Source organism: Pinus tabuliformis, chromosome 4_2 (genome assembly GCF_031772625.1).
Source record: "Pinus tabuliformis cultivar Carrire ecotype Pingquan chromosome 4_2, CPIR1, whole genome shotgun sequence".
NCBI classification, from domain to species: Eukaryota; Viridiplantae; Streptophyta; class Pinopsida; order Pinales; family Pinaceae; genus Pinus; species Pinus tabuliformis.
In genome coordinates this window covers 298,920,861-298,947,807 of record NC_142304.1, presented here as the reverse complement: position 1 = coordinate 298,947,807, position 26,947 = coordinate 298,920,861, and the positions used below count along the sequence as shown (strand labels likewise).

Genomic DNA, 26,947 nt, shown 5'->3' with positions numbered 1-26,947 from the left:
AACATCCCTTTTTAGTAATACAGGGCTGATCATACATACAAAAACTTCAGAAGTCTTTGCATATAGCCAGGTTACAAGCCTATAGAGAGTCATTAACGGAGACAGAGAGCAAGTGGAGACAAAAAACCAGCTCAGCACACCCATTACTTCTTGTTTTGATCTTTATCTTCAATTTTTGCTTCACATAACTTTCTAAATGTTGCAAGGGGTGTCATATCGCTACTACATGTCTTTGAGCTCCCATATTTGGTCCTTTATTTTATCTACCTAAGCCTTCTTTGGAGAACTCATACCAACTTCCTAGATGTTATGAACCATGCACCTTAAAAATGATAAGAAACCAATAATTACAGTCTCTTCGAGGGGGAAACCTCCTTTTACAATAAATACAATGTACAAGACAAGATTTGATGATCCTAATACTAGGTCTCCTTGGTGTGTGCGTGTGTGTGAGAGAGAGAAAGGGTATACTTTTAATAAAATGGGACCATGGAAGGTTCTAGCCCCCATAACAATACAACAATAAAAATGTAATCACTCAATATTTAGGGCTTAATATATATGGCTTAACATGCCGCTTGTCTTCAAAGAAGTATTGTCCTCAACAATTGACTAACAACCAATGATTCCACATGAATAAGTCATCTTCCCATTTCACCTCTTGCAGCAGTAGGTTCTTCTGTTTGATGAGGTACTCCACAATTGTTGGATTACTTGGCTCCTTAGTCCTTGTTTCAAGGATTGTTTGTGCTTCTAGTATGCCTTTTCTTCATTTCTCTCCGATACACTTGCAGGGTGCAAATGAATAGCATAGTCATGATCTCCAACAGGTGGAAGACCCTTAGGCTGCAAATACCTTGGAATGATTGTTGATAACTTTACGGAGATCCCATCACATAGATGATATTGACATTTGAACATCTAGTGAACACAATTGTGCAATTACACCTTGGTGCCCCTACTTGAGTAGTTTTGTCATTCCATTAGAGCTTATCACTTTAGAGGGTTTCCCTTGGATACCTATAAGCTCTATTTCTTTTCCTTCTAAGGTAAATCTTATGAAGAGATCTTGAAAATTAAAGGTCACTATTCCCATTGATTGTTACTATTAGACCCCTAATATAACATCAATACCACCTGCTTGTATTACAATCATGGGACTATCCAATGAATAGTCCCCCATATTGAGCTTAATACTATGGCACTTCCCTGAAAAAGTTATGGTACCTCCATTTACAATCATTACTTCAAAGTCTGGTGCTGGATATATGAAACCATTGACAAGTTTTGTTGATTTGTAATTTGAAGTTATGGGTACTGCAAAATCAATCAATATTGCTATCTTTTTTTATTGATATATTCCTCTATCTTGAGGGTTTGTGGAGTGTTGATGTCGGCTAATGCATGACATGATATTTGTAGAAAATTAATGATTTGCACCCTTACCCTAGTTTACAAGTTTGCAAGTGTTTATTTGGCATGTTACCTCTCAAACTAGCAGGGGTCCTAAAAGGGAATCCTTGAAGGGCTATCACTAGGTCAAGGGTAGCAATGGAGCAATAGCCCATTGTCACATCGGCTAAGGCTCCCTACTCTTTACGAACATTCACCGATGGGAGGAGACCTGTAATAATAAGGATCACGAAATTGAATGGATCAATGATAGGATGAGAGGTGATACTGAAAGCCTATTCACAAGAGAGGCTCAGATATACGGCTTGCTTGCATTGAAAGCAAGATAAAAGGCTCTTTAGGAAGGGATTAAAGGAATTCTAGGGCTAGGGTTTGAGTATATGACTTGTCAAGAAGATTCTTATCTCCTAAAATCCTTGTAAGAAACCTGGCTTCCAAGTGGTCTTTGTGAAATTGGCTTCAATAAGTTGTGGGACCACATGGGACTAAGCAGACCTGAGGTTAGGTCAAGGGAATGGGGTTGAGCAACCAATGATGGGCTTGACCTAATTAGGGAGGAGAAGGGGATCAAGGCAGGAATTTTCAATGAAAGGTAATGCAATGATCCCAGTGAGGTTTCTAGCCAAGGGAAACCTAGGGCAAGGAATGGTCCCCGAGCTAGGGCTTGCAATATCTTGAGATCCCACCGTCAAATTTGCTTGAAATTTGGAGGGCCTCTAGAGCAAACTCCAATGTAGTTGTGGACCAAAAATTGAACTCTTTGGATGGCTAGATTGTGAGATAAGTGATGCCCTAGGTGACCTAATGCGCGAGACCTAGAAAAGAAGAGGGAGGAGAAGAAATAAGGTTTAAGGTGATCACCTTATGGTGGACCAGTGCCTAATCCTTTGGGGAGATTTGGAGTCGAGTAATTATGACTATGGACATTGAATTTTCTATGTCAAGGAGGCCTCAAAGACAACTTCGCATAACATTAGGGCAGCAACAAAAGCAACTTCAAGAAATTTATACTTCATTTTGCAAAATTGATGGCTTATCAAGATGAATTTCAATGAAGAAGCATCTCTAGGAACATTCATTCATAATACATGGCCCATACATGAAGCATCACTATCTAGAAACTGAATTTCCACAACTTCGCATAAATGGATGCAATAAATTAGCCCTAGTATAGCGAAATCCCAACAACAATGTGTATGATAAAATAGAAAAGAAAATAGCATTAAATTGCACATACATGTATTAAGAGTATATCCAACCATCAAGAATTTGCCAATCAAGAAGCTCTAAGACGAGAAAATAATCCAAACATCAAAATTCATTCCATGCTCCAAAATTCGTCCTTCAAGAAGGATAGCGAAGTTCTCAAGAGAGATACAAGTCCAATCCAAGTGATGATGCTAAAATGAATTCACGTCACTTGTATTTATACACTTCTAATGAGTTCGATTTAGCTAATTAGGCCTACATTATCCCCTAGAATAAAATAATGTGCAAAATAACTAACTTTTGGTGACAACCCACCAAACTAGCTCATAAACAAAAAAATAAGCCTTTCAAGAGGTTGAATGATCAATAATACATGTTGTTGGGCCTTCTAAGAAGCCCGATGAATTCCATAAGTGCCATAATGATGAATAAGACTCCCAAAAGTAGTGGACAAGGGGTTGGCTTCTTGTTTTCCAAATAATAAACCTGTGGTGCTCCCAATGGGTGTGGGGGCACACAAGTAACTTCATGGGTCTCCAAATAGATCGAAGATTCCTATAGATCATCTACAAGGGCTTAGATGATGGCGTAAGTGATTCCACACAACATACAGGGCCTGGGTCATCTGCCAAGTGCATGGTACAACTGTGGGTCCGATTGGGCATGGTGAACCAGGTGCATCTTGCTTGTCCAATAGGTGAATCTTGAGCAATCTCTAAACATCTCGGGGGATCCATGGAATGCTGTCTACTTTTGTGGAAGCCCATGGCTCTCTACACAACCTACATGTGCTAATGTAGCCCTTTGGAGGGTTAGGACCTCATATAGGGAGACCAAACCCAAAATGGGGACCATATGCAATCCTGCATAAGATCCAATGCATCCCCTAACCTTCTAGTACAACCAGTTACTTAGAGGAATCAAGTTAAAGAGCTTACAAACCATGGACAACAGCTGGGCACTTCATAATGGCATGCCCTTCCATAGTGGGCTTTGGCATGTGCTAATGTCTCCAAGCTCCAAAGGGGGTTAACCAAGTATCCTATTAGGTGGTTTCTACCTTTAGAGGGGATAGTATGTCCAAGGTACATCCTTCAAATGGTGGTGGCATGTGATAAAGAGATGAATGGAATAGGGAATGAGAGAGACAATCTTGGGCCACATGTCGGGGTACAAGGGTAGCTAATAAAGGGAAGCCCACACTTGGGTATATAATGCATAGGAGAGAGCAATTGTGGTGCATGAGATACCTCGACCTTGATTTTTCCATCCTTTTTTATATTCCATTTGCCTTTTATGGTTTTTCTTTGATTAACTACTCGAGGATCAAAGGATAAGAGCATGATGTTTAAGGTATAGCAGTGTATACCCCTTTTAAGTTAGGGCGGTTCATTGCCCACTAGGGGTTGGGACAATCACGTCTCGTATATTGCTGGGACTGAGATATCTTCATGCATTGAGACAATACTCCTATATGAGACAAACTTAGGCTTGTGGTTGCTACCTCCATGAGAGGGAGAAAGGAAGAATAAGGTATCCTTTTATGTCATGTATTTGATCTAACATAATATTTGATTTGATGTCATGCATGAACAAGAAAATAGAGGAATGCTACTTTTGGTAATGCATGAGGCAGTATGATTTAATTTTCAATGATCTAATTAAGCAAGTATCAGATATGAGAATGTTGATATGTTTTTGATCTACAAAGAGCAGGGTTGATCATTGAGGTAGCTCTTCCTCCCTGTTTGAGCTCCCAGGGTGAGGAATTGTGTAATATCCCTAAGGAAAATTAACAGTAAATATGCAAAGCAAACATAGACAAAACACCATAAAATAGTGACAAAAATCAGATCACAAATTGACACTGAAATTGCATTGTTGAGCTCTTTTTATTAATGAAAATGGGTGTACAATAAGGTGTTGGAATGAGTGCACTTGGGCTTGCTCAAGGCAAGCTAGCAAAGCCCCAAATGACAAATAAGACACCCTTCCTCTAATTTGCTGCTATGCTGCTCAAGCTCTGCCTTGAAGATGCCCAAAAATACGCTGCTGGCTGAATGAATCTATGGGTAGGGCCCTCTCAGGTGCTTAGAAAATTTTGGGAAATTAATCCCGGTCTCTCCACCAAATACCCAGAATAACCCACGAAGGAATTGGCCTTTTCTTTACTTTGGAAATTTGGCCCTATTTCCCCTCTATGGTCCCGCTGTTGGGTAATTCAACCCACCTGAAATTTCTGCTGCAAATGGCCTCCAAAATGTCTTCAATACTCCTCAAAATGTTCCCCAGGCCTGCACTCAAAGTTTCAGCCAAATTTCGAACTCACTCTACAACCTCCTAGAGTGCTCCCACAAAAGACTGCGCAATCCTTGCGCTGTTGTAGCTGACCCTTTCCCAGAAATTCTATCCTCCTGCTAGTAGTGCGAAAATGGCAAGGTGAAACTCCCTCCTTGGGCTGGTACTCAAAGTCCATCGAAGCAAAGGGCTGAGATCTCTGCTTGGAGACACTTTTGTGCTAAACAACACTTGCAGACTTGGCTTTAGCTCAAGTGTGCTCTTGTCTTAGACAATTTTGTAAATGATAGATGAATGAGCAAAGTGAGTGTCTCTTCATCCTTTTGTCAAGATGCCTCGAAAAATGCGCATGTGGGCCCACATCGAACTCCTCACACCAATTCTGCTCCAATGAGAGCATACTTCCCATGTGGGCCGAAATTCTCTTGTGGTGGCCCCCACGCTCCACCAAAGCCACAATTTTTCCTCTAGCTCTAATGTTTGAGTGCCTCTTAAGCCAAAAGTCAAATGTGGGTACTCTAAGCCCACTTTTCCTAAGTGCATCCGTGCAATAAACCAAAAATGAGCAAAAATGATATTTACTTAGCAGAATATGAAGTAGGAATATCACAGTCCTCCGAGCCAAAACGTTGCTTGTTCTCAAGGAAAAATAATGAAGGATGCTGGAGTATCTGGATTCTGCTCCCCCTCCTAGGTGGCATCCTCATCTGGCAGAATCCTCCATCGGATCATAAATTCCTTGATGACCTTGTTTCTCAAATGCCTCTCCCTGGTATCCAAAATGACCTCTGGTTCCAACACCAAATGCCCCTCATTGTCCATAGGGGGTAGCTCTGTCGTTGTTGTAACTTGCTGTCCCAATGCCTTCTTCAGTCAAGACACATGAAAGATGTTGTGCACCCAGCTACCCGGGGGTAGCTCCAGCTCATATGCTACCTCCCCCACCCTCCGAGTGACACGATATGGTCCATAGAAGTGGGGTTTGAGCTTCTCGACCCCCTTCTGTTTGAGTGTAGACTGCCAATATGGTTGAAGCCTCAAGAAGACCAAGTCCCCTACTTCGAACTACCTCTCAACTCTGCCCTTGTCTGCATAAAGCTTCTGCTGGTTTTGGGCCATCCGCATGTTGTCTTTAAAAGCCCTCAAGATGTCTTGGCTCTCTTCTATCCAGTCCTTGGCCCTTGGGGCCCTGCTATCTCCAAACATAACGTCAACGAAAGACAATGCATCATAACCATACAAGGCTCATAATGGTGACATACCTATGGACATGTGGTACGTAGTGTTGTAGCAGTATTCACCCAATTGCAGCCACCGTATCCATGCTCTTTGTTGTCATGTCACATAGTTACACCAGTAGCCCTCCAACCACTTGTTAGCTATCTTCGTTTGCTTGTTTGTTTGAGGGTGATAACTGGTACTCAGAGTGACCTCAGTACCCACCAACCGAAACAACTCCTGCCAAAATCCACCCATGAACCGACTGTCCTGGTCACTGACAATGGTCTTTGGGAGACCATGTAGCCAAAACACCTCCCCAAGGAACAATTCGACCACTTGTGAGGTCGAGTACCGGGTTGAAATGGTGAAGAAATGAGCAAACTTCGTCAGGTGGCCCACCACTACGTAAATGCAGTCTTTGCTCTATACTGTGGGCAATCCGGTAATGAAATCCATCGATATGCTCTCCCATTTCCCCGTAGGAATGGGAAGTGGCTGCAATAGGTCTGAGGAGTGTGACTGCTCACCCTTGTTCCACTGGCATGTGTCACACTCTCAGATATGCCTCAGAACATCATCCTCGAGGCCCCTCCATGCAAAGCGCTCTCTAATGGCCCTGTATGTCTTCGTGAACACCTGGTGCGCTGCTAGTGGTGAGTCGTGGGTAGCGTGTAGAATCTTCTCCCTTAGTTGGGAGTTGGGTATCGAGTAATTCCAGTCTCGAAAGTAGATCACCTCGTTCATCACCCTGTACGGTCATCTATCACCAACCCATCAAGGATCTCACACGCGAACTGATCCTTGGAGTACTCCACTAGTAGCTGCGCCCTCAAATTCGAGGCAATGCTTATCAGAGAAAGAGTGTCTGGCCTTCTGGACAACACATCAACCACCACCTTGTGCTTCCCTTTGACATACTCAATGCCAAAGTTATATGCTTGGAGCTTGCTCACCCACTTTTGTTGCCTCTCCTGCAACTGTTTCTGCTCCAAGAAGAATCTGAGGCTATTGTGATCTGTTTTGACTTTAAACCTATTCCCCACCAAATACTGCCTGAACTTGGCCAACGCATGCATGATGGCCAACATCTCCTTATCATATATGGAGTACAATAGCTCATGGGGTAGTAGCTTCCGACTCTCGAAAGCTATGGAGTGTTGACCCTGCACCACCACGCTCCCCAAACCCACTCCTGATGCATCACACTCCAACAATGAAAGGCGGAGTGAAGTCAGGGAGTGCCAACACTGGACAACTACTCGTGACCACCTTGAGGCAGTCAAAAGCCTCTTGCACTATAATTGTCCACTCGAATGCCCCTTTTTTGTCAAGTCAGTGAGGGGTGCTGCTAGTTGGGAGAATCATGAACCTCATGTAATAAGTGTAGATGCCCATGAAACCCCTCAACCCGCTCACATTCCGAGGCTCTGGCCAATCCTGGATAGCTTAGATCTTCTCATGTACTCTCACGCCATCCACCCCAATGATGTGCCCTAGATAGAGCATTCCAGTCAACCCAAACTCACACTTGGATAATTTAGCATAGAACTGCAGCTCCTCCAGAATGCGCAATACTGTCTCAAGGTGCTGCAAGTGCTCCTCCCAAGTTCGGCTGTAAATTGGTATGTCAACAAAGAACTGTTGAAGAATCTAGGGCAATTAGATATAATAAGATTCTTCTAGACTTGATAACAATTTGTGAAGCACTTTTACAATTTATCTTGTTAGCTTAATCTGCTTCTCTTCTTATTAGTGTATGTGTGTTTACATCATCAAACTACTACCAAAACACAAGAAACAAGAACACAAGATGTTTTCTCTCTGCCAGGGAAAAACATCTCTTTCTTAGAGAGGAAAACCCTTTCGTAAATTTCTTTTATTGAAGCTTCTATTGATCATTGCTAGACCCTAGACCCTTGACAAGAATATCCTCCAAGCACAAGTCAAATCCTTCTTCTTTCACTTCGTTTCCCGACACTTTGTCTGCCTTCTTCCGGCAACTGATGATAGTCCTTGTTATGTTAGCTCTTAGAAGAGATACTTTATCTTTGATCCTTAGTGAGGTCCTTCACTAATGAGGATACCTTACTTCTCTTGACCAATCGATCTCCTTATTGATGTGAGGTTGCAGACTTGATGTGACAGTGTTGCAGCCCTAGTTTCTCGCACGTGTGAGAGGTTTCCTTGTGTATTTGACTCTTTTCTCCTTCGCTTGAGTAGGAGGCCTTATAGGCCTACGTTTCTAGTCCAAACAATGAGAGATGAGCAACTATGATGTTGTTGCTGTAGTGACCGCAAACAACCCTCCTTTCCTTGCACGTGTGACTGCAATTCACCCAAAAAACAGTGCTTTAAACTTCGGTTATGTCTCCTCCTTCTTCACTGTACTAGAGGCTCCTTATACTTGTCTTTCTTCACCCTTTACTTGGCTTCTCTTGCTTGCTGATTTCATAGCTATGATTGCTTGTCGTTAGAGGAGTGGACAACCTCTATATATAGAGGTTTGTCCCTCCTTTAGGCCGACTAGGAGATTGTTTGCTGACTTGACTTTTCTTTTTCGGAATTGCTTCTTTTGGTGATTTCGTTGCATGGAGGACTTGTGACTTTGCTAGGAGGTATTCTTTTGACTCTTATACAAATATATACTGGTGTAACATGCCCTTAAGGGTCTTCAAAATTTCTTTTGACTTTTTGATTTACCTATAGCACTTTGACATGTGCTAGACCTATTTCAACGAGCAAGAAACTCATCGATATATATAACAAAAATAATATTTCTTTTCTTGTATAAACACAAATATCAAAATTACATTTATGAAGACCGGACCTAGTTACACTTTATTCAACACTCCCTCTTAACTAGGGAGGTATTCATAGATCATTACAAGGTGTTTGGCTATTTTTTCAATCTTGAAGAATTCACATAAGAGAAACCGGAATGGCAATCCATCTGTTATAGCATCATAGTAACCAACATTGTTTATAGCAAGGCCTTGACTAACAACTCTATCTCTCATAAGATCAGAGCACAATGTTGGCGAGACCAATGACTTATAGACACCTTAATCATTGTCTCTCAAGGTACATACCTCCCCAAGTGTTCACTTGAGTATGACCTTCTAGGACTATTCTTGTCTTGGATTCCCAACCCTCAAAGAATATCGGTCTTCTTGCCTACTCTTATCTTGGATGCCCTACACATCCTCAAAGAGTATCAAATTCTAGATGATTACTCAATCCTTCCATTCTTTATTCCCAAGTGAAGACAAGAATGTTGTGTCTATCTCTTCCTCTTAGTTGAGGAAGACATACCCAAGTTTCCTCTGACCAGAAACTTGATCAATCTCCTTTGTAATTGGGAACTTGTTAGAACTCCCTCTTAGCTAGGGACTTGTCCATTCATCAACAACTTCTTCTTCGTGGGTCCTTCAGTTGCTTGATCTCCTTCTTTCTTTTGATGTCATGAAGTCTTTGTTTGAACTTCTTCTTGGTAGGGCACCGACCATCGATCACTTTCCTTCCTGGCTTGTCATGTCATTGCTTCCTTCGTGGAAAGTGGCCTTCTTGATATATGTCAGGTTCTTTTTTCATCTAGCTACTCCTTTGTCATTTGACTATGCTTCGGAATATTTGTCACATAGATGCTTTGTTGTACTTGCTTGTTCCCATACTTCAATTTAGTAGCCCTTCATGACTTCATCCTGATATTGCTTCAACATCAAATAGTGCTTGGATGGCTTCTTCATCATGACATCTTTGTAGAGTTGAATCAGTTATCTACACCTTAATATCTCCAAGGCCTTCATAGGTGTCAAGGGTCCTTTGATCTTTTTCTTCCTTTGTCAGAGTTGTCATGCCTTCTTTCGGGAGATGTCTTTAATGGATCTTGTCAGATAGTGATTCTTTGTGACCATGGTGTTCTTCACATGCTTGATCTCTTTCTTCATTTGCTTCTTCTTGGATTGATTAGTCAACCACCTTATACTCCTTATGGGAACACTTCTTCATGTTGACCTTCTTTGTATTGTAGTACATGCTTTTGAGCATGTCATTGGTGAAAGAGATCCTTTTATGCTTGATCATGTTTTAGAACTATTCCCATGACTCAATAATATATATGATGACATGACTTAAACTTTGATGTATACATACCTCATCTTGATTATGCTTTGATCATCTTGGCTTCATTTGATGGTTCTTATTGATTGGTGTAGCCTTTCTTGCTTCATCTTTTCTTGCTTGCATATCATCCTTTCTTGAATCCCATGAATGGGACTCCCAATGAGACATCTGCTCTTATTTATCAACCTTATTTTGAAGATTCTATTAGAGGATCTTGAAGACCCTTATCCTGCAAATGTTTCTTCCTTTTGATGATAGAGGCCTTCTAAGATTCTTAATCATGATCAATTATTCTTTCATTGTGGATGAGGTCCTATAATAGGTATGCTCCTTCTATATGAATATCTTGAGCTATATCTACACCATGCTCCTATATTCTAGAAGATGCTACTTAACCATGCATTCTATCCTATCTCTATATGCTCCTATGCTACTCAAAACTTTGAAAGAAGACTTAAGTAAAGAGGTTGACTTAGTCATAGTAGAGATCTGGAGGATCTTCCTTCTTCTGCTTCTTGTCTTCTTCTTTCACTTCTTGAGTTATGTGAGCTTCTTCCCTTTTTCTCTTGTTGTTGTTGTCCTTCTTAAGTTTGGGACAATCCCTTTTGTAGTGTCCATATTCTTGGCATCCAAAGCATTAGACTTTGGACATATCTCTATTGCTTGTTCTTCGTGGACCAAATTTGCCAAATTTTCCCTTTCTCTTGGCCATGGTAGCAAATGCTTGCTCCTTTGATCCCACATCATCCTTTGCTTTGAGTCTAGTTTCCTCTATCTTGCATAGAGACCATAGTTCACTTAGTGGGGTAGCTTCCTTCTTGGCATATATGCTTGATGTGAAGTTGCCCCAATCCTCAGGTAGAGCATTGAGTACTACAATTGTCATTTCTCTATTAGACATGACTTCTCCTAGTTCTTGAAGTTGATCTCTCATCTCAGAGATCTTCATGAAGTAGGGAGCTATTCCTTCCTTTGATATCTTCATTTTGTACAAATCATTTCATAGAGATATCACTTCTCCAACTGTGCTTACCGAGAATAGCTCTATTAGTTTATCATAGATTTCTTTTGATGTTTCAAATTTGGAGACATAAGGAATGAGAGAGTTCTTGATAGATTCTATTAGAATCCTTTGAGCTCTTGTCTCATCCTTATTATACTTGGCTAAGGCTTGAGTTTGTTCCTTAGCAGGGATAGTGATATTAACTTTGATGAGTTCTAGAAGTTCATTCTCCTTGAGAAGTAAATCTGTCATCTTCTTCCATGCAAGGAAGTTAGTGGTCCCAACCAATTTGTTGCTTTCCTTGCAAAAATACATTGAGGTATATTTAGGAGGGGACATATACTTGATAGAGTTTTGTGATGTAGTAGTCTTGCTTTCTTCTTGAAGACTTGATGGCTTGCCTTCCTGGATCTTCAAACTGCTTCCTTCAAATAGACTTGTTTGATGATGAGATTTGCTTGGAGAGTAAGACTTGACTTGTAGTGCTTCTTCCCTTGAAGATGGTGTAGTTTGATGTAGGTCCTTCTTTGACTTGATCTTCTTGTAGGTGTCTTTGTATGAAAGGCTTCTTGCTCTGTAGTCCTTGATGAATAGTAGATGGTAGACCTTCTTGTCCTTGATGTGTTTGAGACTTCTTGGTGTGATGCTTCAACCTTGTAGTTGTTCTTGGGATGTCCTTCCTTGATGATTCACCTTATGAGTGTTCTTGAGATGCCCTTTTTCCTTGATGTGTCACCTTAGCCCCGATTCCATGTTGAAGAATCTAGGGCAATTAGATATAATAGGATTCGTATAGACTTGATAACAATTTGTGAAGCACTTTTACAATTTATCTTTTTAGCTTAATCTTCTTCTCTTCTTATTAGTGTATGTGTGTTTACTTCATCAAATTGCTACCAAAACACAAGAAACAAGAACACAAGATGTTGGCTCTCTGCCAGGGTAAAACACCTCTCTCTTAGAGAGGAAAACCCTTTCAGAAATTTCTCTTATTGAAGCTTCTATTGATCAATGCCAAACCCTAGACCCTTGACAAGAATATCCTCCAAGCACAAGTCAAATCCTTCTTCTTGCACTTCATTTCCCGACACTTCGTCTCCCTTCTTTCAGCACTTCGTTCTTCTTCCGACCACTGATGATAGTCCTTGTTATGTTAGCTCTTAGAAGAGATACTTTATCTTTGATCCTTAGTGAGGTCCTTCACTAATGAGGATACCTTCCTTCTCTTGACCAACCGAGCTCCTTCTTGATGTGAGGTTGCAAACTTGATGTGACAGTATTGCAACCCTAGTTTCTCACATGTGTGAGAGGTTTCCTTATGTATTTGACTCTTTTCTACTTCGCTTGAGAGAGCCTCTTTTTCGCTTGAGTAGGAGGCCTTATAGGCCTAAGTTTCTAGCCCAAACAATGAGAGATGAGCAACTATGATGTTGCTGTTGTAGTGACCACAGAAAACCCTCCTTTCCTCGCATGTGTGACTGCAATTCACGCTAAAAACAATCCTTTAAACTTCGGTTATGTCTCCTTCTTCTTCACTGCACTAGAAGCTTCTTATATTTGTCTTTCGTCACCCTTTACTCAACTTCTCTTGCTCGCTGATTTCAGAGGTATGATAGCTTGTCGTTGGAGTGGACAACCTCTATATATAGAGGTCTATCCCTCCTTTAGGCCGACTTGAGGCTGACTAGGAGACTGTAGGCCGACTTGAGTCCAACTAGGAGATTGTAGGCCGACTTGACTTTTCTTCTTTGGAATTGCTTCTTTTGATGATGTCGTTGCATGGAGGACTTGTGACTTTGTTTGGAGGTATTCTTTTGGCTCTTATACAAATATATACATGCTGTAAGCTTGTAACATGCCCTTAAGGGTCTTCAGGATTTTCTTTTGACTCTTTGACTTACTTATAGCACTTTGACATGTGCTAGACCTATTTCAATGAGCAAGAAACTCATTGATAAATATAACAAAAATAATATTTCTTTTCTTGTATAAATACAAATATCAAAATTACATTTATGAAGACCGAACCTAGTTACACTTTCTTCAACAAGAACACCAACACAGACTTCCTCAACTCCCCACGAAATACGTGGTTCATGCATGACTGGAAGGTAGTTGGCACATTGGTCAACCCAAATGGCATAACCAAGAACTCGATGTGCCCATAATGGCATCGAAATGCTGTGTTTGGGACATCCTGGTCCCTCACCCAGATCTGATGGTACCTCAACCTCAGATCAATCTTCGAAAATGACTTCGCCCCCCTCAACTCATCCATCAACTCATCTACACATGGGATGGGGTAACGGTTCTTCAATGTCTTCTTGTTGAGGGCTCAGTAATCTATGCACATACGTAGGGACCCATCCTTTTTCTTCACTAGCACAACTGATGAAGCAAAAGGGCTAGAATTGGGCCTGATATGCCCAAGTGCCAATAGCTCGTGGATGGCCCTCTCTATCTCATCCCAATATCCCTTGGGATGTCGATAAGGAGTGGTGATGACGACCTGCACTCCCAGCTCTAGGTCAATAGTGTGCTCAAACCCCCGGTCAGGTGGTTGACCTAGTGGTATGTCTCCAAATACAACTAGGTACCTATCAAGAATAGCCTATATCTCCAGATGTGGTGGCTTGGGCTTGCCCCCAGCCTCTACGATCCTCATCTCCACAACCCACTCAATATCCCCATGTCTCAAATCAACCTCCATCCTGTGGTCTGAAATCGTCTGTGGTGGGTATGAGTGAATTCCCCATAACAACATTGGCTTTCCATCTAGCCCTACAAACTCCATCTCCAACTTCCTCCAGTCAGTTGTGACTCTGCCAAGCGAATAGACCCACTCGACTCCGAACACCACATTGGTGTCCGACACGTCTACAAAAAAGAAATTGATTTGTCATGGAGTAGTATCCCATGGTCATTGTCAAAGCTGGCACATAGCGGGTGCACTACATGGTCCTGTCCCCAGGCACAAGAATTGAGAATCCCTCAAACTTCTTAGTTGTGATGCCTCTCCTCTGGACCAACTGAGTATCAACGAAATTGTGGGTAGCCCCACTGTCCACCAGAACTAAGACACGCTGCCCCTGAACAATGCCTTTGATCCTTAGGGTCAAAATCTTGGGTACCCCACGCAGTGATGCAAGGACCCCTCTAGAAGGTGCAAAGAAAACTCGGTGGTGCTGATGGTGGTCCTCCCTCTTGAGGTGCTGCAATGTCATCTCCACCCATCTCAAAATAGGTCTCATCCTGTGCATCGTTATCAAAGAAGACCTCAATGTAGTGAGCCTTGCCTGCTGCACATCTGTGGCCTGGTGCCCACGACTTTTGATGAGTGAAAAAAAATTCCTATTCCTGAACTGTCTCTGAGTTTCCTCATCTAGCTGCCCATGCCCTTGATTGGCCCTTGGTGTCTTTTCCTCTCTGCTGGAAATCCTGTTTAGGGGGTAGTGGTGCTCGAGCCCTAGGTAGGGCATCCTGTAAATCTCGGGCTTTCCCTACTGCATCCTGTAATGTAGTGGGCCTGTTGGAGCTCACTAATCTGCGCAATGGCTCTGCTAGCGCATCCAAAAACATGTAGATCCTCCTAGACTCCGACAAATTCGACACCATCACAGACAATTGCAAAAACTCTGAGATGTTTGCTTCTTTACTCCTGCGTTGCTTGAGCCTTGTTATCTCCCCAAAATACTCCTCAGGATCTTTCCTCTCAAATCGCTCCAACGCCCTCCTGGTGAAATCATCATAAGCAGTTACTTTTGCATGTCCCAATGTGGTCAAACCATGGAACCACTAGTCATGGGCGTCCCCCTCCGGATGCAATGTGGCTTTCTTGATTACCTCTCCCTTTGTCATCTGATTCAACTGGAAATAGATATCCAACTTTTCGACCCATGGCTTGGCCGAAAATCGGGTCCACAGGACGGATACTCCAAGAAATAGTCCCCATAAGGTGCCTCCTCCTACTCCAGTTGCCCACCTACTCTAGATGTTAGGAATGTGGGAATGGTAGACTTAGGGGGTGTATTGGGAATAAATGGCATATTAGGATTAAGTGATGCATGGTGCTGTGAAGTGCGAAACCCTTCTTCAATCTGGAAATCCTCTTGAACTCCTTTGCCCTTGTTGCCGTTGCCATTTCGCTGACCCATTCCTTCGATATTCCGGGACAAGTCCTGGATTGCCTTCAACAAAAGATGCAAAAACTCCTTTTCCTCGCTCCTTTTGTCTCCCTCGTTGTCCCCCATGTCTGCTTCTTCGACCTCAGGTTCTATTGTCACAAGGTCAGGAGTAATTTGCAACTACCTCTCTCTTCTTCTATACCTTTGACTTCGGTATGTCACATTTGCCTATCCTCTGGTGTCATAGACTGCACTGCTCCCATAGGTTGTGCCAAGTCTATGAGCTCTAATACCACTGTAATATCCCTAAGGAAATGTAACAGTAAATATGCAAAGAAAACATTGACAAAAACACCATAAAACGGCGACAAAAATCAGATCACAAATTGACACCAAAACTGTGTTGCTGAGCTCTTTTTATTAATGAAAATGGGTGTACAATTAGGTGTTGGAATGAGTGCACCTGGGCTTGCTCAAGGCAAGCTAGAGAAGCCCCAAAATGAAAAATAATACACCCTTCCCCTGATTTGCTGCTATGTTGCTCAAGCTCTGCACTGAAGATGCCCAAAAATACGATGTTAGCTGAATGAATCTGCTGCTAGGGCCCTCTTCAGTGCTCAGAAAATTCCAGGAAATTAATCCCAGCCTCTCCACCAAATACCCAAAATAACCCACAAAGGAATTGGCCTTTGCTTGACTTCGAAAATTCGGCCCTATTTCCCCTCTGTGGCTCAACTATTGGGTAATTCGACCCACCTGTAATTTCTGCTGCAAATGGTCTCCAAAATGGCTGCAATGCTCCTCAAAATGTCCCCCAGGCCTTCACTCAAAGTTTCAGCCCAATCCCCAACTCACTCCTCCACCTCCCAGAGTGCTCCCACAAAAGATTACGCAATCCCCGCGTTGCTGTAGCTGCCCCTCTCCCAGAAATTCGATCCTCCTGCTTGTAGTGTGAAAATGGCAAGCTGAAACTCCCTCCTTGGGCTGGCACTCGAAGTCCACCGAAGCAAGGGCTGAGATCTCCACTTGGAGACACTCGTGTGCTAAACAACACTTGCAGACTTGGCTTCAGCTCAAGTGTGCTCTTGTCTTAGACAATTTTGTAAATGATAGATGAATGAGCAAAATGAGTGTCTCTTCCTCCTTTTGTCAAGATGCCTCCAAAAATGCCCATGTGGGCCCACATCAAACTCCTCACACCAATTCCGCTCCAATGATAGTGTACTTCCCATGTGGGCCAAAATTCTCTTTTGGTGGCCCCCACGCTCCACCAAAGCCACAATTTTTCCTCTAGCTCTAATGTTTCGAGTGCCTCTTAAGCCAAAAGTCAAATGTGGGTCCTCTAAGCCTACTTTTTCTAAGTGCATTCGTGCAATAAACAAAAAATGAGCAAAATTGATATTTACTTAGCAAAATACTTAGTAGGAATATCACAAATTGAGCCGTAGAGCTCCTGGGGTTGAGGGATCTTTGGACAATAGGGTATCACCCCTTCTGTTACCCATAGGGTGGAAGATGCAGCTCCCCTATGTTGGTCTAGTAGAGTATACCTCGGTTGGCATCATACCCACACGCTGGGCTTGTTGGGATTGTAGCTCCTCGTCTGTTCAACGTGTTGAGAAAGCTTGGGGGTGTGTGATTCTTACCTTTGGTAAGTCGAGTATCTCACCCAAGTTGGATTATGATGCAGGTGTTCTACCACATGACTCTTGAGGGTCATTGTTTGGAAGATCAATAGGCAATAGGATGGATGAGATATTATATCTTGCTTATTGCTCGACATAGGGTGGAAGACGTATGCTCCCCTATGAGATGACTTGGGGTCAGAGTGTTGCATAGAACCTTCCTCATAGACAAGAGGTGAGAGTGCCCCATAGGATCTTCCTCATTGTCAGTGGATTTCTATTTGAGACGAGCTCCCTGATATGTTTCGAAGTTGAGCAAGACTCCTTGATGTCGTTCTGGATTGCGATAATGTTAATTTTAGGTATGTTCTATGCTGATAGCAAATTTACTTCAATTTTCCATATTAGTTCAATATCAATTCCAGATTAGCAATAACATTTAGCATGGTAGTAAAATGTAGATAGAACATAAACATAAATCGCAGAAGACAAGCCAAGACAAGAGGACACAAGATGTGGCACTAGCCAGGGACAAACCCCAATATGGGGAAATGCTTGATCAATTCTTCTTATATGTTCTTCAATAGTTCAGCAGAGAGAGAGAGAGTACATATACATCAGACATCAACATTTTGACTTATCTAAATAAGAGCAGAGATCATCTCTAAGAAGATGACACATGAAGTAGCTTGAGTGAACTCAGATGAAGGCATGCTGCTTCAATTGATCTTCCAAGGTGATTCCATCACCATGCGGCACCTATCATTGTGTTGCACCATGCTACACCATCATACCATGTCCAACATCACTGAGCTGCACCATGCAACACACCATGCTGTGCCCCTTTACATCATCATGCTACTTTGTGTAGTGCTGCACTATGCATACTGCTGTCACATACAATGTTGTCTACTTACATCATTCATCATAAGACACCAAGGTTGCTTGCTATGGTGCTATGACTTGCGGCCTAGCACATAGCAATGCCAATGTCTTCTAACAGCGAGACTGATTACAGTGACTGATTGCTGCAACAGCCCTAACAGATTCATCAAGCAACCCTTATAATCTGCGGCCTAGGCAAGGGAGACTTCTCTTCAACCATGCTGCTATTCTAGACACAAATCTGCCCCAAACCTATCCACGCTGTCTCTTGCTCTGAGGTGATTAGGCCTGTTGCCTATCACAGTTCAGTGGTCATCTCCAACTCACTCCAAAACCCCTTGATTGCAGTCCAAACAACCTTGATTAGGCTTGGCCTCAATAGCTTTACACACAGCTCCTTGATCCTTGAGACACCCCGGTTCTTGGGCTTGTTTGCACCCTCAAACAACCCTCAAACTAATCTGCACCCCCACAACAACTCGGCCTGTAATCTAGACTCTCCACGCTGTCCTGAAGTGGCCTAACCACGCTGTCTCTTCTTGCTGCGGCTAGGGAATTCTGCCATCATCTCTATGACCGTGTTTAGCTATGTATAGACAGCAACTAGGGCATGTTTAACCCTTTCTTAGATCTGCGGCTAGGGCTCCTTTAAGGCCTTCTCATGTCTGCGGATTAGAGCTGCCTTGCTGCATATAGAAGTTCCCCTAAACAGTGGATAGATCTCCCTTCTTTGTTGCGGCTAAGTAACCTCTTTTGACTGCGGTTAGGGCATCCTTTAGACAACATATTAGGGCAAGTTAGGGCAGCGTATAGGAGCAGGTTTAGGTTGTGAATATGAGCCTCTTTATTGTGGCCAGATCTCCTTTCTTGGACTGCGGCTAGACCACCCTCTTTAGGACTACGGCTAGGGCAGTATTAGGTCTCTTCATGACTGCGTCCAGGCTTCATGCTTAGACTCCTTTCCTCCTGTGTCTAGGGCTTCATCCTCCTAGATTTCTCTTGCCACTAAAACCCAAAACAAGTGGAGAGAAATCGAGAGTGAATTGTGTGTTTAAATGACTATCAAGCAAGCCACCTCCTTTTATACTAAAACGTTGAGCACAAGTGGGGGTTATTTGGTTGCAGGCCGACCTTGACGAATTGTCCCATAACACAAATAAATTCATATCTCCATGAATACTTATCGGAATCGGATAATCTTTAGATCAATCCTACACCTCTCAATGGGAAGAGTTCAAGAAAAATATCAGCTACCATAAATAAGATGGCCCACATGGAATTTGGCCCTAGTTGCCAATTTTAACACTCCCTCTCAACTAGGGAGAACTCCATCTGCTGATTCATCTACCAGACTGCACTATTTCTGCCATCAATGCCTTGCACTACTGAACCATCAAGAAGAAAAGTTGATCGAGAATGTCTCATACCATTCTCTACTGACCCAAAGTCAGTCCCATATGAAGAGAGTGTGTCATACCACTCTTACTGATCCTAGATCAGTTCCAAAAGAGAGTGAGTTATATCACTCTTAGTGACCCGAAGTCAGTTTTATTGATCCCAGATCAATATCAACAGAGAGTGTCTCAAACCATTCATACTGACTCGAAGTCAGTTTCATTGATCCAGATCAATATCAAAAGAGAGTGTCTCAAACCACTGATACTGACTCGAAGTCAGTTTCATTGATCCCAAATCAATATCATCCTAGCATAGGGAGTACGGTAGTAACTCGATGCGTCCATCGATACTACTATGGTCCCTATCCTCATTTCCCTGCTCATTGGCCAGATGAGAGGTACTTCCCATGAGTCCCAGACTGCATGGGTAGGATGTCTCAGCAGGAGAAGGATGGACCACTCATCCTGCCTACATGTCGCGAGAGGTATCTCAGGGGAAGGCTAAACCACTCACCTTGTGTAAAAATTTCTGTTTTCCCACCCCGGTTTTCAGTTTCACCTTATTTCTCCCATATAGTTAAATGCCTTTTCCCATATCCATACATTCAACAAGCTGGAAAAATAAATTTTGCTGAAAGCACAAATTCTGGAAATTTTACAGAATGCTGGAAAATGCAGAAATAAAAATCAGCATGTACAAATAGTCATTTAACACATTTGAACACAGTGATTTTTGGTCAATGTGACCCTGGAAAAACCCCCTACAACTCTTGGGGAAAACCAGTTCGAGAGCTCTTCTTTATTTCTGAAAAATGTCTTTTTTTTCAGTGAGAAAAATTCAGCAAAAATTAGCAAGCAAATTTACAACTTATCTCTTTTCCCGTGCCTCACAGCAAACTGGAAATTACAGCAAACAGGTTAGCAATAAACGCTGTATGGCCTCCTCGATTTTCATGCCCACTTTCAGCATTAAATGCTGCTGTACGACCTGCATTAAATGTGCTGTACGCACTGCAATAAATGCGTTGTACGGACCTCAATTTGTGTGCAGAAAAAAACAGCAAACTGCTCCTCAATTTCTGTGCAAACCACTCCTTGATTTCTGTGCAAACCAGCTGTACGGATTTCTAGAAAATCGTGCCAAAATCTGCCTTTCACTGTGTGCTGAATCAGCTGTACAAATCTGCTCAACTGCTGCCTTGGAATGTGTGCCAAACTGCTGTCTCCTTCTCCTCCCTGCTCAGAAATCTCTCTTGCTTTATTGCTCTCCTTCTCCCAATCTACTCATGAAAGAATGAATGACCTTTTCCTCATTTTCCTCCTTTAATCTAACCCTAAGTGACTTTTGGGTGATCCCTAAATTCAATGGCTGAAATAGATTTAGATCTATGGCTGAGATTGAATGCTCATTTAAATCTCACTTTCTATTTTTTATTTCACCCCACTTTAATAAAGACCCACTTAATCATTTATTTTCAAAGTCACTTTTCCTTTCTAATTTTACATTGACTTTAATAAAGTCACTTTAAAATTAGACTTTAGTAACTTTATCACTTAAAGTCACTTTTAAATTAGATTTAACTTTATAAAAATTATAAAGTCACTTTAAGAGAAAAATTAAATTCTTTTGGACACTTTTCCCTAGGCCAAAGATCAAAGCCTTAGGGAATCACCTGTCCTCCGATACCAAATTTCAACACTCCCTCTTACCGAGGAAGGTGTTCCTCACCACACCCATTTTGTTTCTGAAGTAGTCATGCTTGCCCCGTGGTAAGGCTTTGGTAAGAATATCTGCAACCTGCTCATCAGTGGGAATATACTCAAGCTTCACAGCGCCCTTTTGAACACGGTCTCTGATGAAATGATATTTGATCCCGATATGCTTTGATTCTCCGTGAGTTTAATGCAACTCTGATTATCACAGTAAATCACTGAAGGTCTCAACGACTGACCAAATAAGCCAAACAACATCTTGCGAAGCCAGATGGCCTCACAACTAGCTAGACTGGCTACCATATACTCTGCTTCCGCTGAACTCAATGCTACTGACTACTGCTTCCGGCTGAACCATGACACTACTGCCGAACCCAACCCAAAACAACACCCTGAAGTGCTCTTCCTATCAGAAGCACAACCTGCCCAATCAGAATCAGTGTAACCTGCCAATCTCACTCCATCCCCCTGCCTGTAGTCCAGACCATAATCCACTGTCCCCTGCAAGTACCGCAAAATGTGTTTTGCAGCCACCTAGTGAACCTTCCTAGGCTCACACATAAATTGACTTATCGTGTTGACTGCAAAACAAATATCTGGTCTAGTGTTGACCAAATACATCAAGGAACCAGTCAACTGCCTGTACAATGTGGGATCCACCAACTCAGAATCCGAAGCATGAAGCTTCTTCTAGTTGGTGATCATCGGTGTCGATATGGGTCTACAATCCTCCATGTGGAATCTGCCAAGGATGTCCACAATATACTTCCCCTGCCCCAGGAAGAAATGCCCCTCCTCCTGCCACACCTCCAAACCCAAAAAGTAATGCATCAAGCCGATGTCCTTCATCTCAAACTCCGCTGCAAGATCTCTCTTGCAGTGCTCTATGAGTCTTTTTGCACATGTAATGACCAAGTCATCCACATACAACACCAGAATGAGAGGCTCCCCACCTATCACAATAAAGTAAAGGTTCGGATCTGCCTCACTCTTTGTGAAACCCAACCCCTGCAAGTATGTATCTATCCTGGAGTACCAAGCTCTGGGAGCTTGCTTCAGGCCATAGAGGGCCTTCTTCAGTCTGCACACATGGGACTCCTTCCCATGCACTTCAAAGCCCTATGGCTGCTCAATGTACACCTCCTCCTGTATGAAGCCATTGAGAAATGTAGTCTTCACATCCATCTGGTGGATCTTCCAACCCATCTCTGCTGCTATCGATATAATGGGATCGAAGTATATCGAGCCACGGGAGCGAAGGTCTCCTCATAATCAACTCCCTCTACCTGGGACAACCCTCTAGCCACAAACCTCGCTTTGAATTTCTCAATGTTGCCATCTGCAGCATGCTTTACCTTGTAAAGCCATCTGGAAGTAACCACAGATTTGCCCTCAGGCCTCGGCACCACCTCCCAAACATCATTCTTCATGATAGAAGAATACTCCTCCTGCATGGCCTCTCCCCAGACCTGCTGGCTAGCTGCCTCCTCATAGCTAGAAGGCTCAGAGTCAAGGATGTTGGTAACCATTGCCATATAGCTACAAAACCTCTCAGGTGGTCTACTCTCTCTGACCGGCCTCTTCGGCTCGCAACAGATGTGGCATCTCTCAAAGTGTCCTGAAGCCACTTGGGCTTCCTCTTCCCTGAGTGCACTTCTCCCATAGGAGAATGAAACTCCTCCTCCCCATCATCATCAGGAGCCTGAACTCCTGACTGTCTATCTGCTGTCCTCCTGCCTGTACCTGAACCTGTAGAAGCTGAGGTACTGTGTGAACTGTCCATCAGTGGACTCCCTAGTGAACTGCTCTGTATGCTGCCCAGAGCACCACCCCTCTGGCTTGGCAAGCCACTGCTCATTGACGGACCTAACATCCTCATAGATGTACCTCCAGATCCTCCTGATCCCTGCCCACTGGATCCTTGCGACTGACTCAACTGTTGCTGAGGGTCTGGCTGATCCAGATACTCTAACTCCCGTGATCTCCTAAAGGCCCTGTCCTCCTCGAACTTCACATCCCGCCTAACAACAACTCTCCTCTGTGCAGGAATGTAAATTCGAAAGGCCTTTGAGGTCTCACTGTAGCCCACAAAGATACCCTTCTCTGCGGTGGGCTCTAGTTTGGTCCTCTTCTCCTTGGGTATGTAGGAGTATGTAATGCATCCAAAGATATGAAGATGACCAATATCAGGCTTCTTCCTAGAGAAAGCCTCCTCCGGAGTCATGTGCCCCAAGGCACGATGCGGACTCCTGTTCTGCAAGTAAACAGCTGTATTACAGGCCTCTGCCCACAAGAACAATGGCAACCCCTGATCATGTAACGTGGCTTTGGCAGCCCCTATGATGGATCTGTTCTTCCTCTCCGCAACCCCGTTCTGCTGGGGGTTGTAAGGAATAGTGAACTCCCTCCTAATGCCTGCCTCCGCACAATAGTCAACAAACTTTCCAAGGGTGTACTCTCCCCCATTGTCCGACCCCAGGGACTTGATCTTCCGATCTGTCTGTGTCTCCACAAGAGCTCTAAACTCCTGAAACCGCTTGAAGACCTCACTCTTGGTCTTCAAGAAATAAATCCAGGTCCTCCTGGAGTGATCATCAATGAATAAAACATAGTACTCATATCCACTCAAGGAAACATGAGACATCCGACCGCTCACATCAGAATGAATCAAATCAAGTATCCCAGTCGCTCTGCTGTCACTGCTGGGAAAAGGGGATTTAGCAAACTTGCCCATCGCACATCCTCTGCAAGTATCAAAGTGATCAGTGCTGAAATCTGGCACACCTGTAGTGATCTCCCGCAAGGTCCTCAAGGCTCCATGATACATATGTCCCATCTTGCGGTGCCAAATCTCACACAGCTCAGAACTGCTAGCTTTGCTGTCGGTACTACTGCTCAATGCCACAAGGGACTGGAATGCAAACTTGTACACCTTTGCATGGCATACACCTATCACTCTAGCTGAATCAGCTGGAGTGCCCCTGGGATACATCAACACCTGTCCTCCCCTGAATAGTACCTCATATCCTCTGTCCTCCAAAGCTGAGACGGATATGAGGTTCTTCCTCATCCCTGGCACAATAAAGAACGTCTAACACCTTCAAGGGAGGTTTGGACTTCCTCTGAAATGTCAGTGTCCCCTCCTCGACTGCTTTGACAACTCTGTCATCACCGAGTACTACCTCAATATCAGTGCCACTCTCTGAAAGCTCTGAGAAGTACTCCCGGACTCCTATCATGTGATGTGAAGCCCCACTGTCCACATACCAGATACCTGAAGATGCTCCGCTAATCGAGGGAAAAGCATGCTCCCTCTGAACCTGTGTGGCAGGTGATCCTGCACTAGGGTACTCATACATAGTGAACCCAAACTCTCGGTCAAAATGAACTACAAAGTCCTCAACCTCTGCTGAAGCTGCCATGTTCTGGTTCTTTCCCTTCTTCTTCTTCTTCTCCGGACACACAACTGCATAGTGTCCCATCTTTTGACAATTCCAACACTTCACCTTGGAATAGTCCTTCTGTGTGTCACCCTGTTTACCTTTACCTTTGCCTTTGCTCCCACCATTGCTTGTGGAAGCCTGCTTCTTTCCTTTGCCTTTCTTGTCTCCTGCCGACTGTGCTACATCCTCATTCTGCTCAACTGGGTTGGCTGCCCCAAGCTGACCTTTCCTGATCTCTGTCTGAATGCAATCATCCCAAAACCTCTCCCATGTAGGAAGGGCCTCACGTGCACAAACCCCATCAGGAAAGTTCATCCATGAACGGGGGAGGCCATTCACTGCAATCCGCATCAACTCAGTGGGTTGAATGGCCTCTTCAATTGCTGCCAACTCATCTCTCACATTAGTAATTTTTGTGAGATATCCAGCTGCACTATCATTACCCATCTTAATGTTCTTCAGCTTCTCCTTCAGGACCATTTTCCGGTTCTCATTGGTACTCTGGTAGAGATTGGACAATGCTGTCCACATCTCATGGGCATTTCTCTTTCCTCTCACATGAGGAATGCAATGGTCTTTGACTCCGTCTAGAATCAAATTCTTACCCTTGTTGTTCTTTTTATTATACTCAGCCAATTGAGTAGCATTAGTAGGCACAACAACAGGGTTTTGTGTGGTATGCACCATGATATCCCAGACTTCTGCCTCCTCAAAGATACTCTGCATTCTCTCCTTCCAAATGCTGTAATTTGTATGCCCATCCAACCTATCCTCCACCCTCAATCCCAATGACATCCTGCTGTCCTAAAACTGAAAAATAGCACTGCTGTAGTAAGATAAAACTGTTGTTTGTGAAAAATCAGCTTGCTGAAATTTTCTGAGTGAAAAATCAGCAGTTGTAATTTTTCTCTTTGTTGTCCCAAACTGCACTTTAGCACTCAAGCTCTGATACCATATAAAAATTTCTGTTTTCCCACCCCGGTTTTCAGTTTCACCTTATTTCTCCCATATAGTTAAATGCCCTTTCCCATATCCATACATTCAACAAGCTGGAAAAATAAATTTTGCTGAAAACACAAATTCTCGAAATTTTACAGAATGCTGGAAAATGCAGAAATAAAAAATCAGTAGGTATGAACAGTCATTTAACACATTTAAACACAGTGATTTTTTGTCAATGTGACCCTGGAAAAACCCCCTACAACTCTTGGGGAAAACCAGTTCGAGAACACTTTTTTATTTCTGAAAAATGCCTTTTTTTCAGTGAGAAAAATTCAGCAAAAAATCAGCAAGCAAATTTACAACTTATCTCTTTACCCGTGCCTCACAACAAACTGGAAATTACAGCAAACAGGACAGCAATAAATGTTGTACAGCCTCCTCGATTTTCGTGCCCACTTTCAGCATTAAATGCGGCTATACGACCTGCATTAAATGTGTTGTACGAACCTCGATTTGTGTGCAGAAAAAAACAGCAAACTGCTCCTCGATTTCTGTGCAAACCACTCCTCGATTTCTGTGCAAATTAGCTGTACAGATTTCTAGAAAATCGTGCCAAAATCTGCCTTTCACTGTGTGCTGAATCAGCTGTACAAACCTGCTCAACTACTGCATTGGAATGTGTGCCAAGCTGCTGTCTCCTTCTCCTCCCTGCTCAGAAATCTCTTTTGCTCTCTTGCTCTCCTTCTCCCAATCTGCTCATGAAAGAATGAATGACCTTTTCCTCTAATCTAATCCTAAGTGACTTTTGGGTGATCCCTAAATCCAATGGCTGAAATAGATTTAGATCTATGGCTGAGATTAAATGTTCATTTAAATCTCACTTTCTATTTTTTAATTCACCCCACTTTAATAAAGACCCGCAGTCATTTATTTCCAAAGTCACTTTTCCTTTCTAATTTTACATTGACTTTAATAAAGTCACTTTAAAATTAGACTTTAGTAACTTTATCACTTAAAGTCACTTTTAAATTAGATTTAACTTTATAAAAATTATAAAGTCACTTTAGGAGAAAAACTAAATTCTTTTGGACACTTTTCCCTAAGCCAAAGATCAAAGCCTTAGGGAACCACCTGTCCTCTGGTACCAAATTTCAACACCTTGTACACAACAAATCTCTAGGGGAAGGCTAAACCACTTGCCCTATAATTGTGTCTCGGCAGGAGAAGGATGAACCGCTCATCCTACCTACATAGCAAACCACTAGGGGAAGGCTGAACCATTCACCCTATGGTTGCTCATCGCTCCATGATGTACCCCCAAATCCTCGGAGCTCCTAGAGCTCCTAGGTTGCATGAAATGGGGAAACAGGTACAAGTTTCCGAAACGGGAAGCGATACGAAACGTGACCTCACCAAATTTTGAAAACGGGGAAACGCGATATATATATGTGCAATTACAAAGCATAAAGGATACATTATAATTTATTACACTTAAACATTAAGATTTAATTTACATCACATTTACTCATGAATGATCACATAATGAAAATAA

At 42.9% G+C, this 26,947-nt stretch overlaps 1 protein-coding gene across 1 annotated transcript in view; it reads left to right on the top strand.

Annotated features, from left to right (window-relative positions):
- Positions 1-26,947, top strand: part of LOC149169183 (callose synthase 3-like) — a 452,496-nt gene that overhangs the window by 309,696 nt on the left and 115,853 nt on the right. The gene's annotated exons all lie outside the window — the stretch shown is intronic.